The sequence below is a fragment of the Lupinus angustifolius genome, chromosome LG02 (genome assembly GCF_001865875.1).
Source record: "Lupinus angustifolius cultivar Tanjil chromosome LG02, LupAngTanjil_v1.0, whole genome shotgun sequence".
In the NCBI taxonomy this organism is placed as follows: Eukaryota; Viridiplantae; Streptophyta; class Magnoliopsida; order Fabales; family Fabaceae; genus Lupinus; species Lupinus angustifolius.
The window spans coordinates 20,926,871-20,942,897 of record NC_032010.1 but is presented as its reverse complement, the minus strand read 5'-3'; positions in this window follow the sequence as shown (position 1 = coordinate 20,942,897).

Genomic DNA, 16,027 nt, shown 5'->3' with positions numbered 1-16,027 from the left:
ATATATATATATATATATATATATATATTAAGTTAGACTTATCTCCGGACAAAATCGTTCTATGGAATAACAAAGAAAAACCAAAAGGCAATATATTTTAATTTTTTGGTTTCTCACAGATATCCTCGCACTGGAGACAATCTTGTCCGACCCGGGCACATCCACAGATAGATAAGTGGGACTAACTATATTGAGGTTACATTTTTACTCTTAAAAAACATGTAAAAACAAAACTTTCATCCGGAAAGAATATATGTCTTTGATAGGCATGTTACATATACAACCTTACACGTTACAAAGTTCAACGTGGAGCCTATAACGGATACTTATTTAAATTGAATTTGTATTCAACCACTAATAATCGTGGTAGCTGCTTAGTTTAAGTGTGGGTAAACTTCAGATTAGATAGTAATTGTGTATATTTATGATTATCGATTGAAAAGTCAACAACAGGATCACAATTTTGTTTGGTGGACATGATCATTATAATATATTCGTGTATATATAATGTTTGACGCAACGATAAGATTGTTATTTAGTGATTATGAGGTTATATTTTCAAATCTTAGCTGGAAAGTCGGAAATAACCTCTCCATTAATGAGAATAAAAGTATATATATCTACTATCCTCATACCTTATTAAGTCAGAATCTCGTACATTATGCCACATTTTTATATATAATACATAATAAAAGTTGTACATAGCCTACTTAATAAATTTCACAAATGTACAAACTATTGTTTAGACAGAACCTTTGACTTTAGAGAAGTCTGTCATTGTAGTCAACTTATTCATTCAACTAGTTTGTTGTGAACTGGATCTTGAGAGAAAAAGTTATTTGATCCAATCTAATTAAATTTCTTATGTCATCATTCCATAAGTTTTGTTAAATATTAAAATCCAATTCAATATAAATCTGTCTGGTTTGGATTAAATTATATATTTTAATAAGTTTGTCAAAAATTCAAAAGCATCAAGATCCATATGAAAAATATATAAGCTTTCTGTTTCAAAGGCAATAGAATTTTTTCCATTCCATACTCTCTTCTCCCTAACAAATCCTATTTGATTGCCAATATCATCATCAATTATCTTTTTTAAAGTGGTTTTGAGTTCTTTTTTTATGGAACTTATAGTTTTGTTGTCCTTTTTATCTTCAGTTAATTCAATAAATTTTGCTTTAAAAGGGTAATCTTATGAACCTACCTTTAGAAAGAAAAAGGGAAAGATATAGATATAAATCATATAATGTGTGTGGCATATGTAATTAGAGTGATGTTTATTGTAAGAGGTAATTGAAATAAATATGGACCATCATCAATTTTACATGGATTCAATTGGTTTTAGAATTTGAAATCAAATCAATCAAATTAACCTTTTATAGTTTTAATTATCCTTTTCCCATTTTTTATTCAATATATAAATGAACTTCCATAATATAAATACAAATAAAATAGATACCTTGATCTTCAAGAATCAATTTCCAAAGATCATTGTCTATTATACTTTCCATAAAACAGATGAATTAGAGTTTACATCATTTGATGAGACATTCAAGATTCATCAATGGATCATGAATGAAGAAATTCAAGCCCTCTTCACCACCAAACTTGGGAACTAGTTTCTTGACCCAAAAACAAAAAATTACTAAATGGGCTACAAACAAAGTTCACATAAATCAGATGGAGAAGCATGGAGAGTAATCAAAGTTTATAAACTTATAATCTTCAACATAGCTTGTACTATGATGACACATTTAGTGCTTATGTAATTAAATTATGAGAAAATAGTATATACACTTATAATGTATCAGTCACTACATAATTCATTGTTAATTATTATCAATTCTTAAATAAAAATAATATATATGAATAATGGATGACATATTAATGGTTAATTTTTTTACTTAAATGTAGTTTCTATTTAGACATATTGTGTGTGGCTATAATGCTATTATCCAATCAGATAAGCATTATTTGTGAAGGACAATGAGTGAGTTGACAAATATAGTTATTGAGGAATGGGGCCTATGTTGTAAAGACCCTTCCATATAAGTAACATGCATGATCCTGCTAGTGGGAAGCATAAGTCCCTATCATTTGTATCTTAAATAAGGAGTGTAGCTAAGAGTATGAGTATGATCCTGCTAGATATTGTTGGATATTGAATAATCTTGTTGTTATGTCTTATCTTTTGTCATGTCAAATTTTAATGTGCATTTTCGGGTGATATTCTATACGCAATGGTGGAGGAGTTATTTGTTTTATGGCTTAAGTCGTGAGTTCAAATTATTGAAATGACTTCTTTATATCTATCTTAGAAACTATCCTAAATGAGAGCTTCTTATATTTGAAGTCTTGAACATATTTATTTAGGTCCCTCGTGCAATTTACTAACTTAAACTTGTTTCTTTTATACATTATTTAATTTCTAAAAATCATTTTTCTTGGTTATTTTTAAAATCTCTTTAATAACATGGACACCAAATTTTATATTTGTGCATACCTCCCCATTTTAATTTTAATGACATCTTAGTTAGATGTTGTTTATATAAAAAAATCTTTTGTGGGTTTATGTGAATACATATTTTTATATGTCTAATTATATTTAAAATCCTAATTTTTAGAATTACATTTATTTGATCCTCTTAGTTTGTAATTTTTTTAAGTTGTACAAAAACTTTAATAAATTATATATATAAAACATTTGTCTATTAGTGCAAAATTAGTTAAAATCCTAAATAGATTAAAAATTCAAAAATTTAATTCTTGAAAGTAAACTTGTTAGAATAAATAACCACTTACCCCGAATTAATCGACTAATTCTTTATATGAGTTATAATAAAAAGAACTCTAGTGAATTGGAAAGATGATAAGGAACTTTTGTTGGGCCCACAATTGTCAATTGGATGATTATTGGTGGGACATTCTCACTTATTACTAAATCTGCCGTATGCTTTTTTGCACGTACTTCTCTAATCATATTCCTAGGTTGAACAATGTCTATCTACTTTAATATAGGATATATATTGAATCTTATTCCACTAATATTTAATTTACTTTAAAGAAAAGCTCCATTAATGTTGAAAGTGTAAATTCCAGATTTGATAGAAGTTATACTTATAAATTCAATTAAAAACAATGGCAAAGCAAAACTAGAGGTGCATACAAATTAAGCACATGGAATCAGAGTGGTGAGAATATGATCTTTTAATTAAATAATATGATTCTGTCTATGGCATGCAATTTTAGTTCAAATTGCTTTTAAACATAAGTGTTCATAAGGTGGAATTGTCATTGCAACTCTAAAATTAATGGAATGGTATGGTATGTTATGTTTGGATAAAGAATTAAAAAGCAAAATTAAAATATCAAATTCAATTTCATTTTTATTGTTAGGGAATAAAAGGTAAAATTTGAAAGTAAAATAATTTAAATTGAAATTAAATTATTTTTAAAAAAAAACCAATAGAGTAATAATTTTATGTTAATATTTATTTATGTTTTTTTCTTGTCAATGTATATCTTGCCTTCTGGATACTTACATTTAATATTTATCAATTTATGGTGATATGCTTCAAGAAATAATTTACTAATTAAATAATTGAATATTTTAGATGGGGAAGAACTTGGTGGTAAATAATGAACCAATACTTTTACCTATTTGGCTTTCAAAACATTGATTATTATTACTAGAGTAATTTTTATCATAATCAGTCAATGACTAATAATATTTAGTTTTTTAATTAATTTTTAGAGGGGACAACTTGAACAAAATGTTATAATATTTTCTAAAAGATTTCTTATTTATTTTATTGAGAAAAAAAATTCCATTTTATTTTCTTCTTTTATTACATTATTATATCCTTCATGAACTTATTTTTACAATAAGCATGGTTGCTACACTGTTAGGAAATTCATAACCAATTTCTCTCATTTGTGTGATGTAAATGGACACTTGCGGAAGTGGCAAGTGGATAAAGAAAATAGATAAGAGTAGAAGAATAACACCAATAATTTTAATGTGGAAAAATCTCTTCAATGTGAGAAGGGAACAACCACGAGACCTAGTCCAGAAAATATCTCCACTATAGAAAGTAGGATTACAATATTTGACTCACTTACAAAGAGGATAACACTCAATCTCACCCAAAAACGATGGAAATACAAACATTCTAGTGTCTCACTAGGAATACAAACCCCACACTATGTGGATATAAACTCTCTTACTTTCTCTCTATGTTGTTCTTTCTCATTTACTTGTTGTATCTCTTTCTCACAAGTCCCCTATATAGTGAAGGGGAGGAAGGCTCCATCAAAAAAACATAATGGGTGATTAATTGTTATCATACTTTTCAATACACTTTGAAAAGTGTTACTCCAACTTTCTAAGTTAGACTTCATAATTCTCAAGAGTCGAGGAATAATTCAAAGACTTTGGAATAATCATCATTGAATGTACTCAATGGTTCATCTACAAAGATTTATTGGTCTTGCTTCCACATCAATTAGGAAGGATTCCTAATAAATCTCCCCCTTCCTGAATTAATTGATGGATATCACCAGTCATGCACCTCTACAACAATCTGTTAGCTTCTTGAGTGAAACTGTCTTAGTCATCATGTCAGACCAGTTGTCATATGTATGAATTTTCTCTAACTGCAACTCACCATCCTCCAAAGCATTTCATATCCAATGATAACGCTAATCAATGTGCTTTGTCCGAGAATGAAACGTAGGATTCTTAGCTAGGTGAATTGCACTTTGGTTATCATAGTACAAAACATATCTATCTTCAGCATGACCCAACTCATGCAAGATGTTTTTCATATATTTTATCTCATTGCCAGCTTCAGATGCTGCAATATATTCTGCTTCAGTTGTTGATAATGCAACACATTTTTGTAACTTGGATTGCCAAGATACAACTCCCCCTATAAAAGTAGTTAGATAAGCTGATGTAGATTTTCTAGAATCTACATCTCCAGCCATGTCAGCATAAGAGGAGGATAATAAAGTTTCCATCTTCATACCTTTTAATGAATATATAATGATCACTAGTTATCTTCTTGAAACTGTATTTGACCATGAATGATTTAAACTTCTTGTACCATTGTCTTGAGGCTTGTTTCAGACCATATAAACTCTTATTCAGATGACACACTAAGTGTTCCTTGCCCGGTTCTTCATAACCTTCTGGTTGCTCCATATAGATTTCTTTATTGATGTCTCAATGTAAGAAAGTTTTTTGGACATCAAGTTGTTCAACTTCTAAGTCTAGGCTAGCTACTACACCCAATGTTATTCTTATGGAGGAATACTTCACCACTGATGAGAATATCTCATCAAAATCAACTTCTTTATTATGATTGCATCATTTCACAACAATCTGAGCTTTGTACCTTGGTCTCGAGCTTCCTTCTTCAACTTTAAGCCTATAAATCCATTTGTTTTTCAAGGCTTTTCTTCCTTTGGGAAACTCCACCAAATCATAAGTGCGGTTCTCATGTAACGAGTTCATCTCATCTTCCATGGTTTTAATCCACTCTTCTTTATCAGATGTCTGCACAGCTTTTGAGAAGTCTTCAAGTTCACCATTATATGTGAGTGTGATATAATCTTCTTCAGGATACTTTGAAGAAGGTATTCTGCCTCTTCTGGAGCGCCTGAGTTTAACTTGCATCTAATGCTCTACTGGCTCGGGTTCTTGATGCATTTGTGTTTCTACCACCACTTCGTCATGATCTGACTCTTCATTAATCTGGTCAAGTTCCGTGTGAGCAGGATCTGCCAGTTGGTCTATCTATTCTGGATCTATCTGATGATTAGGATCTGTCTGTTGAGGAATCTCTCCCCCTGAATCAATGCGAACTTTGGACTTGCACTGGCTTTAATTATGAACATCTTTGACCGTCTATCCTCAAAGAACACAACATCTCTGCTTATCACAACTTTCTTATTTATCGGATCCCATAGTTTGTACCCAAATTCATCTTTTGGAGACCCAAGGTAAATGCACTCCTTGGTCTTAACATCCAACTTCTTTTTCTCATCTTTTGGAATGTGAACGAAGGCTATGCATCTGAATATTCTCAGGTGGTTGAAGGATGCTTTCTTTTTGTAGCATACTTCCTCTGCAATTTCTCCGTTCAGGGGTCTTGAAGGTGTCCAATTTATGAGGTCTACTGCAGTCTTCACTGCTTCACCCCAGAAAGACGTAGGGAGATTGGCATCTTGCAACATGCATATGATATTTTCCTCAATTGTGCGGTTCATCCTCTCAGCTACTGCATTCAACTAAGGAGTCTTTGGTGGTGTTTCTCTAGTCTGATACCATAAGCCTTGCAATAGGCTTCAGATGGACCACGATACTCTCCACCATTGTTTACTTTCAGACACTTCAACTTCTTTCCAGTCTCACGTTCTACTAGTGTATGTAACTCTTTAAATTCTGATAGTACTTGATCTTTACTTTTCAACAAGTACACTGTTAAAACTGGTATGAATTTAAGAAAGAAATTGGTAGAATATGGATAAAAAATGAATGAATTACTTCAGGATCAGGAAAACCTAGATCCTTGTTGAATTGATTGAAGAGTGAATTACAAGATTGATAAGAAAAGTAATAATTCTCCCATTGATTCCCTGAATCAGTTAACTCCCACTTTACTTTTCTAAAAAACTGCCACAATACATTTCTCACTAGCTATTTATTTCCCTCCTTTATGTAACTAACTTTCAGAAAGTTAGTTATAGGGAGTTAGTTATTTCCTGGTTGCTTTTGGCGCCTAACATAGACTTTAGTAATAGGAGGTCTAGGCCTTCCTCTAATTCTATCAATACTCCCCCCCCCCTAAAAAAAAAGAGCCACCTTGTCCTCAATAGGAAATTGAGGAAATACTTCCTGAAGTTGAGTAGCCAACTCCCAAGAGTTGTCACAGGAAGGTAATTGAACTCACTAAACTAAGACCTCCAGATTTCCCCTAGCATCCTCTCTGCACTGCACAATTTTAGTTGGACAAACTTGCAATTCACCTTCTACCGTCAACATAGGAGGAAGTGGTTGAGGTTGATGCATAGGTTTAAGAGACTTTTTCAAAAGAGAAACATGAAATACTAGGTGAATTCTGGCATGAGAAGACAAATCTAATCTATAAGCCACTGATCTAATCATTTCCACAACTTGATAAGGACCATAGAATTTTGTAGACAGTTTAGTTACTGGTCTGCTAGCTAAAGACTTTAGTTTATAGGGCTGAAGCTTCAGAAACACCCAATCTCCTACCTCAAACTCAATATGCCTCATATGTTTATTAGTTTGTGCTTTCATGAGATCCTGAGCCCTGAGTAAATTTTGTTGTAGCTCTTGCAACACCAAATATCTGGAAACTAGCATTTGATTGACTTCCTCGACCTTTGATGTGAATATGCACCCTTTAATCAGAGTTGGGGGATCTCTTCCATATCGTGCTTTGAAGAATGTCATACCAGCAGAGATATTATAAGTAGTGTTGAACCAAAACTCAGCCCAAGGTAACCAATCCACCCAATGTTTTGGTTTAAGCCCAACAAAACATCTCAAATATGTCTCCAAACTTCTATTTACCGCCTCAGTTTGACCATCTGTTTGGGGTGGTATGCAGTGCTATATTTCAACTTGGTCCTAGCCAATCTGAATAATTCTTGCCAAAATCTGCTCAAAAAAATTTGGTTCATGTCTGAAACTAATGTAACAGGAAAACCATGCAAACAAACCACATCTTTTATAAAGATGGCTGTCATATCTTTAGTAGTGAAATGATGAGCTAATGGGGAAAAATGAGCATACTTGGTAAGTTTGTCCACCACTACCAATATGGTATTCTTATCCTTAGATTTTGGTAACCCACAAATAAAATCCATAGAGATATCATGGTATACTTGAGTTGGTATTGGCAGAGGTTGCAAAAGTCCTCCAGGGGTCAGAGTTGAATACTTCTGCCTTTGGCATACATCACATGCTACAACATATTGCTTCACATGGGTTCTCATCCCTTCCCAATAGAGAAAGCTAGATACTCTTTTATAAGTCCTGAAAAATCTAGAATGGCTTCCTGAGACACTATCATGACACTCAGCTAAGATCAAAGGGAGTTTATTAGAGTTTTTAGACAACACCAACCTCCCTTTGTAAAGCAATTTTCCTGCTTGAAAGAGGAAATCTGGATGAGAGACAAGATTGCATGTTATGTCTTGTATTACTTTCTGCCATTTAGGGTCTTGTTGGACCTCTTGAAACTAATCCTTCTCATCTGCTAAATTGATTACAGACACAGTAGTATACATAGTTTTCCTTGAAAAGGCATCTACAACTGAATTTTTCCTTCCTGGTTTAAACTGGATCTCAAAATCTAAGCCAGTCAACTTAACTGCCCATTTGAATTGTTCGTCACTGAAAAGCCTTTGACCAGTGAGGTATTTCAGACTTCTCTGATCAGTCTTGATCACAAAATGCCTACCCATCAAATAGTGCTTCCACTTTTGAACAACTTGCACTAATTCTATAAGCTCTCTTTCATAAACAAACTTGAGTTGAGACCTAGCAGGCAATCCCTTACTCCAATAAGCCAAAGGCCTCTTCTCTTGCATCAACGTAGCCCCTAACCCTTTGTTGGATGCATCTATCTCCACTATAAATGTCTTAGAGAAATCAGGTATAGCCAGTAAAGGTAAATTGATCATGGCTTGTTTCAATGTCTGAAAAGCCTGAGTAGCAACCTCACTCAATAAGAAGCTATCCTTTTTCAACAATTCATTCAAATGTTTAGCTAGCTTGTCATAATCTTGTACAAACCTCATGTAGTAGCCTGTTAGACCCAGAAATCCCCTCAAAACTTTCAAATCTTTAGGAACAAGCCAGGAACTCATAACTTCTACCTTTGATGGATCAACAGCCACCTCTGAATCAGAAATGATATGGCCTAAGTATTCCAGACTGGATTTGGCAAAACTATACTTCTTCTTGTTGACTTTCATAGAGTTCAACCTTAATGCATCTAGGACCTTTCTTAAATGTTCTTCATGTGCTTCTACAACTTTACTATAAACTAGAATGTCATAAAAAAAGACCAAGGCAAAATGCCTTAAGAAGGGTCTCAAAATCTCATTCATGATAGCCTGGAATGTGGAAGGGGCATTGGTTAAGCCAAATGGCATCACCACAAATTCATAATGGCCTTCATGTGTCCTAAAGGTTGTTTTATCAATATCCTCCCATCTCATCCTAATTTGATGATATCCTGATTTCAAATCCAATTTAGTGAAAATTGTGGCGCCTCCCAACTCATCCAGTAATTCCTCAATGATTTGAATAGGGAATTTATTAGGTATAGTGATCTTATTCAATGCACGATAGTCAACACAAAATCTTCACCCTCCATCTTTCTTTTTTACTAGTATAATTGGGCTAGAGTATGGGGCTAATATTGTGCCTAATTACTCCAGAAGCTAGCATTTCCCTAACCAACCTCTCTATCTGTATTTCTGGTAATGAGGATATTTGTAAAGCCTCAGATTAAGAATGGTAGCCCCCTCTGTCAAGTGTATTGCATGATCTTGCCTCATACTAAGAGGAAGCTCCTTGGGATATGAGAATAATTCTGCAAATTCATCCAGTAGTCTCAATATAGGTGCAGACTGGATCATTTGAGACACTGCATTTCTACTAGGAGATTCATACTAAATCAAAAACCCTTCTCCTTCCTCTTTCAAGACTTGCATCAAGGCTCCATAGGGAAGCATTGTTTTGGTCAGGGTTGGGTTGCCAGCTATTCTAATCACTCTGCTCCCTTTCTTCATAGTGAGCTCTAACTTCCCAAAATCAGCCTTGATTTCTCCTAACCCTGCCAACCATTCTAACCCCAACACCATATCAACTCCCTTCAAGGTAAACAAATAGAAATCTTGTGCTGCCTGCAACTGTTGCATTTGGAACTAGAGTTGGGCACATCTTCCTCTGCATCTCACTTTATGACCATCCCCTACCTCTACAAAATAGGGAGGAGTATCCATTACTATTAATTGTAACTCTCCCACCAACTCAAAAGCTATGAAGTTGTGGGAGGCTCCACAATCTATCAGGATTATCACTGATTCACCTTTCACTTGCCCTTCCACATTCCAAGACCTGGTAGTAGTAAAACAGACATAGAGCACAAAAACAAATGCAAGGAATTAAAAGAATGCAATAACTCCTCATTGGCATCTGACCATTCCTCATCCTCCTCCAACAAAATCATCATGAATTGTCTGTTCTTGCATTTGTGCTATCTACTATAGGGTTCATCACATCTAAAATATAATCCCTTCTCCCTCTTTTCTCTGAGTTCAGCAATGGTTAAGTGCTTAAATTCTCCTCCTCTAGCCTTAACTCCGCCCCCTTGATACATACTCACATTCCTACTAGCTTCATTAGTACGAGAACTCTCTCCCCTTTTATCTCCACTTGCCTTTGATTCCATTGTAGTAGTCTTGGTTGAGGAACTATGTCTTGGAAATCCATAAGGACTAGTATTATAACTGGAATTACTTTCCTACTCAAGAGTATATTTTTCCGTTCAATCAACAATACTTTTTGAATAATCTCAGATAAAGAATTCAGTTCATACAATTTTACATCTGCCTATAACTCCTCCTTCAATCCATTCAAGAAGATGCCTCTCACAAATTATTGATCTATAGACCTCAAAGCCCCCACATACTTCTCAAAGTCTTCTACATATTCTTCCACAAATCATGTTTGTTTGAGGGACAGAAGTTGCTCAATGGGATTTTGGATCATGGACGGTTGAAACCTTCAAATCACATCAATCTTGAAACCTTCCCAATTTGGGCGTTGATTGCACTTCTCCCACCAGTGATACCAAGAAAGTGCCTTCCCTTCCAAAGCCATAATCGTGGCCTGCATCTTTTCTTCTTAAGTAACCTCCTTCAATAGAAAATATCTTTCTAACCTGTGAGTCCAACCAAAAGCATCTTCTCCCGCGAAAATAGGGATTTCCAGTTTCCTCCATTTCTCCTTGTGATTCAATCATTCCGCTCTTCCTCCATTACTTCCTATTCCTTCATGGACAGGGCTAGTATCATTGCGATTTTGGCCAACCCTGGCCACTAGCTCTGCAATCTGATCCTCGTGCTTTCTTGCCAGAGCTTCTGCGAATTCTATCCTAATTCGCATTTCCTCTCTCTCTTGTTCCCAATCTTCATTTGATCATGACATGCTTCTCATCCTCATGCACAGCTCGAAAATGGCGTAGATTTTTTAGGGCGCTAGAAACGGTGCTCTGATACCAGTGTTAAAACTAGTATGAATTTAAGAAAGAAATTGGTAGAATAGGGATCGAAAATGAATGAATTACTTCAGGATTAGGAAACCCTAGATCCTTGTTGCATTGATTGAAGAGTGAATTATAAGATTGATAAGAAAAGTACAAATTCTCCCACTAATTCCCTAAATCAGTTAACTCCCACTTTACTTTTCTAAAAAACTGCCACAATACATTTCTCACTAGCTATTTATTTTCATCATTTCTGTAACTAACTTTCAGAAAGTTAGTTATAGGGAGTTAGTTATTTCCTGGTTGCTTTTGGCGCCTAACATAAACTTTAGTAATAAGAGGTCTAGGCCTTCCTCTAATTCTATCATACACTCATACTCTTCTCGAGTGATCGTCTATGAATGTAACAAAGTAGTAGGCTCCTCCAAGAGATCTTTCAGATGATGCACAAACATTTGAATACACCAATTCAAGTACTTCATCTCTGTGTGATGGATTGTCTGTTCTTTGAAAATTGACTCTATGTTGTTTACCATAAAAACAATCAGTACGAGAATCTACAATTTGACCTTTTATACCTAGAAGGTGGTCTTTGGCGAGCATTTGAAGTGCCTTCTCACTCATGTGCCCCAATCGCCTATACCAAAGATCTTTGGAGTCGGTAGCAACATTTGTTTCTCCAGAACAAATTCCTCCTTGCATACTGTACAAAAATCCTTCCTTTGAGCCTCTAGCAATGTTGTGGTTGCATTTTGCTAGTTTCCACTTTCCAGCACCAAAGTGTCTTACAAAACTAGCATCATCCAACTTACCCATTGAGATAAGGTTGAGACCCATATCTGGGACATGTCTCACCTTCTTCAGTACAAGCTTTCCTCTTGTGTCTGCTAGCAACATAATATCACCAATTCCTTCAATATTACTTGCAACATGGTTTCCCATTTTCACAGTACCATAATCACCTTTCTTGTAGTTTGAGAAGAAACCTTCATGTGGACTTACATGAAAAGGAGCACCAGAGTCAACGATCCAAGCACAATCACTATATGCAACATTTAGGTAATTGTCTTCTCCAATGAGGAGAACATCATCATCTATGGCGACAGTTGTGGTAGACTTATGACCATTTTTCCTTGGATCAACTAAATCTTCATGGGCATTTCCAGCTTGCTGGTCTCTCTTCAAGGACCTACATTCATATCTTTTATGTCATTCTTTACTGCAATAATAGCATGTTATTGATCTCATATGAGATTGAGAGTGACCTCTGAATTTGCTTTTGCTCCTTCCACGAGATCCATTCCTCCCCTGAGTTTCACTTCTTCCATGTCTCTCCACAATATTTGCTTCAGAGTGGAAGGATGTACTTCGTTCTTTTCTTCTGGATTCTTCATTCAATAGACTGTTTGAAACAGTGTCCATTGAGACCTTCCCATCAAGTACTGAGTTGCTGAGCATGACCACCAATGTATCCCAGCTTTCAGGCAACAAACTCAGTAGTAGAAGTGTTTGCAGCTCATCGTCTATCTTCATATTAATCCCTGTCAATTGATTGACAAGACCCTTGAATGAATTCAAGTGCTCTATCATGCTTTGACCATCTCTATAGTCAAGTTTCATCAGCCTTCTGACAAGAGATGCTTTATTTCTAGGAGTTTTCTTTTGAATCATAGATTCAAGTTTCGACCATAACTCATAAGCATTTGTGTATGTGGACACATGCTCAAATAAACTTCTATCAGTATACTTCTGAATCATTGGAACAACTTTTCGATTCGAAAGCTCCCAATCTCTCTCACCCTTATCTTATGGCTTGTCTTTGCAAGAAATAAGTTCATGCATATCCTTGCAATATAAATGATCCTCCATCATGGGCTTCCAATAGGAATGGTTGTCAGCTGTCAACTTGAACATCTCCATCAAAAGATATATTAGCGGCTCCTTCTATCTTGGACTATACATACTAAGCTCTCCGAATGAACTTGAGAGCTCTAATATTTAGTTTTGTTAATTAATTTTTAGAGGGGACATTTTGAAGAAAATGTTATAATATTTTGTAAGATTTCTTATTTATTTTATTGAGAAAACAAATTCCATCTTATTTTCTTATTTTATTACATTATTATATCCTTCATGAACTTATTTTTACAATAAGCATGGTTGCTACACTAGTGTATTGTAATGATGATCTCGATTAATTTCAACTAGACCTTCTAACATGGTAATCAAAAGAGCCAAGGGCCACTCCATCTTTCGGACCTTAATTTTATGCATCAAATGCACATAAAATTTGATTTTTAAAAAAATAAAATTGTCTTTATTATTTCTTATCATCCTCATTTCATTGCTAAAGAGTAAAGACTAATTCTTTTTAAGATTTGGAAAAAAAATGGTTTACTTTTAATATCAAAGTCTTTTTTTATATACACACCATAGCTCATCAAATCATATTTGACAGATTTAGCCATTTAATTTTAACCATACCAAGACGACTCTAAAATTTGAAAGGACCGTGATTAATTAATTATTGCCTTTTGACGTTAATATTTGGTCGGTATTTTTTAAGTATATCAAATCCTTTAAATGATAGAAATCTGAGGGGGTTACTTTAAATGTTTAATGGTGGACCAATATATAGGAGCTAAAGGAACATCTTTATGATTTGTTTAAATTTCATCATATATAACTTAATTTCGGTTACATTAAAGACAAAAAACAGTGGATTATTTTTAGGTCACATGCAAGCATAAACATTATTTTACAAACAACTTGTTATAAGGAAATAATCTAAGTTGTATCAAACATACACTAGTTAGCATAATGACTAACTAGATGAGAGCTATACTAAAACTCTAAAATTAATTTTTTTGGTTTCTCACAGGTGTTATTGCATTAGAAGTAATCTTATTCGAGCCAGAAATATCTACAGGTATGTGAAGTTAACTCTTTCAATGAATATTTTTTCCATTCACAAGACTCAAACCTGAGATAGTTGAGATAAAAAATAAGATTAAAATACTTTTTTTTTTAGTAAAAATAAAATAGAGCAGAAAAATATTATAATTCTCTTAAAAATACAGATAGATTTGAATATCACACTGAAACTAAAAAAATATAGATAAACATGATTTAAGAGTATGGGTTAAATAATAAACAAATACATTAGGTAAAGGATAAAGTGATTATATTATTAAAAATAGTGAATGTGTAAATAATTAATTAAGCAAAGTGACTGGAGTGAGGATATCTGCCCCACCCAGAAATCCACTGAAAAGCCAATTGAAAAGAGAAAAGAGAAAAGAGAAAAGAGATTGTGAAAAAAAGTCATAAATTAATTTCCCATTTCTCCACCTCACCCACCATGTGATGCACTTTTTGCAAAAAGTTCAAGCTGACAATGACTTTTAATAATGATTTTCATATTAACATAATAAATAAATAGTATAGCATAATATATATATATAGTATGATTCATATATGTTCAGTATATTATTTATTATTTATTTGTGTTAATTTTTAAAAAATCAATAATAATTAAATACAATACTAAATGTTATAATGACAAATATATTATCGGTGTATACCTTATTTTACGATAATAGCTAAACAATGCCACAGCCCAAAGTGACAACAACACTCACACGGACGCAGATAGAAAAAAGTTAGAGAAAGAAAGCCCAAGGTACTCAATAGAAGTAAGGTAGAATAAGAAAAATTACTATGGTTTTAATTATAGCTGTTTTTTATTTATAAACCATTAATAATTAGTTGGAGGTAGATAAATATAAAGAGTATGAGTAATATTGCTATAATAAAAGTAACAGTAACAATTGTTTAAATGTAAGAAATACCCATTTTACCAAAAAAGGAAAGATACACAGAATTTATAAACAAATATTGTAATGGTGGAGTGTTAACATTAACTATAATTAATTAACAAATGTAATTGATATGACTTGATCAACTTAACTGATATTTTAACATTTTGAGCCTTGAATAATGTAATCATGTTAGTTACTCAATGATAATCTTATATATGAAGGATACTTATAGATTCAACAAACAATTATAGGCTGTATACATTTTATATTATACTGAATTTTGACTAATCCAATTAAAATATGGAATACTCATTTTTTAAAACCACACTTTTATTTCACAAAATTCAATCAAATGATACCAAAAAAAATCAAACACCATAGCACATTTTATTTTTAAAATTGTTATGAAGTACTTGTAAAAATCATGTCCAACCTTCAACTTCTACTCTTTAAATCATAAACTTAAATCAGATGTTGATTCATTAAATATATTAATTTCTTAACTCGTTATCATATAGATCAATAAATATCAACAAGACATTGGTCTAGTGGTTATTAGATCTCTAAGATCGAATGTTAAATTCCTAAGAGCGACACTTGTTGAGAGGACAACCATGAACGTCGAAAGGGATTAGTTCCTTACCCAAAAAGGTGAGAGGATACCCTTGGTAATACCAAAACAATTTAAATTAATAGATATGAGGATGACCAAAATGTCAATGATTTGATTCTTAAAAGTGACACTTGTTGGACGGAACATTCATATACAAGAAGATATTAGTTCTTTACCAAAAAAGGATAAAAAGATACATTTTATAGTAAAAAAAATATAAATTGGTAGATATAAGAAAATGTAGTTGAGGGTAGCCAACCATGATCATATCTTTCATC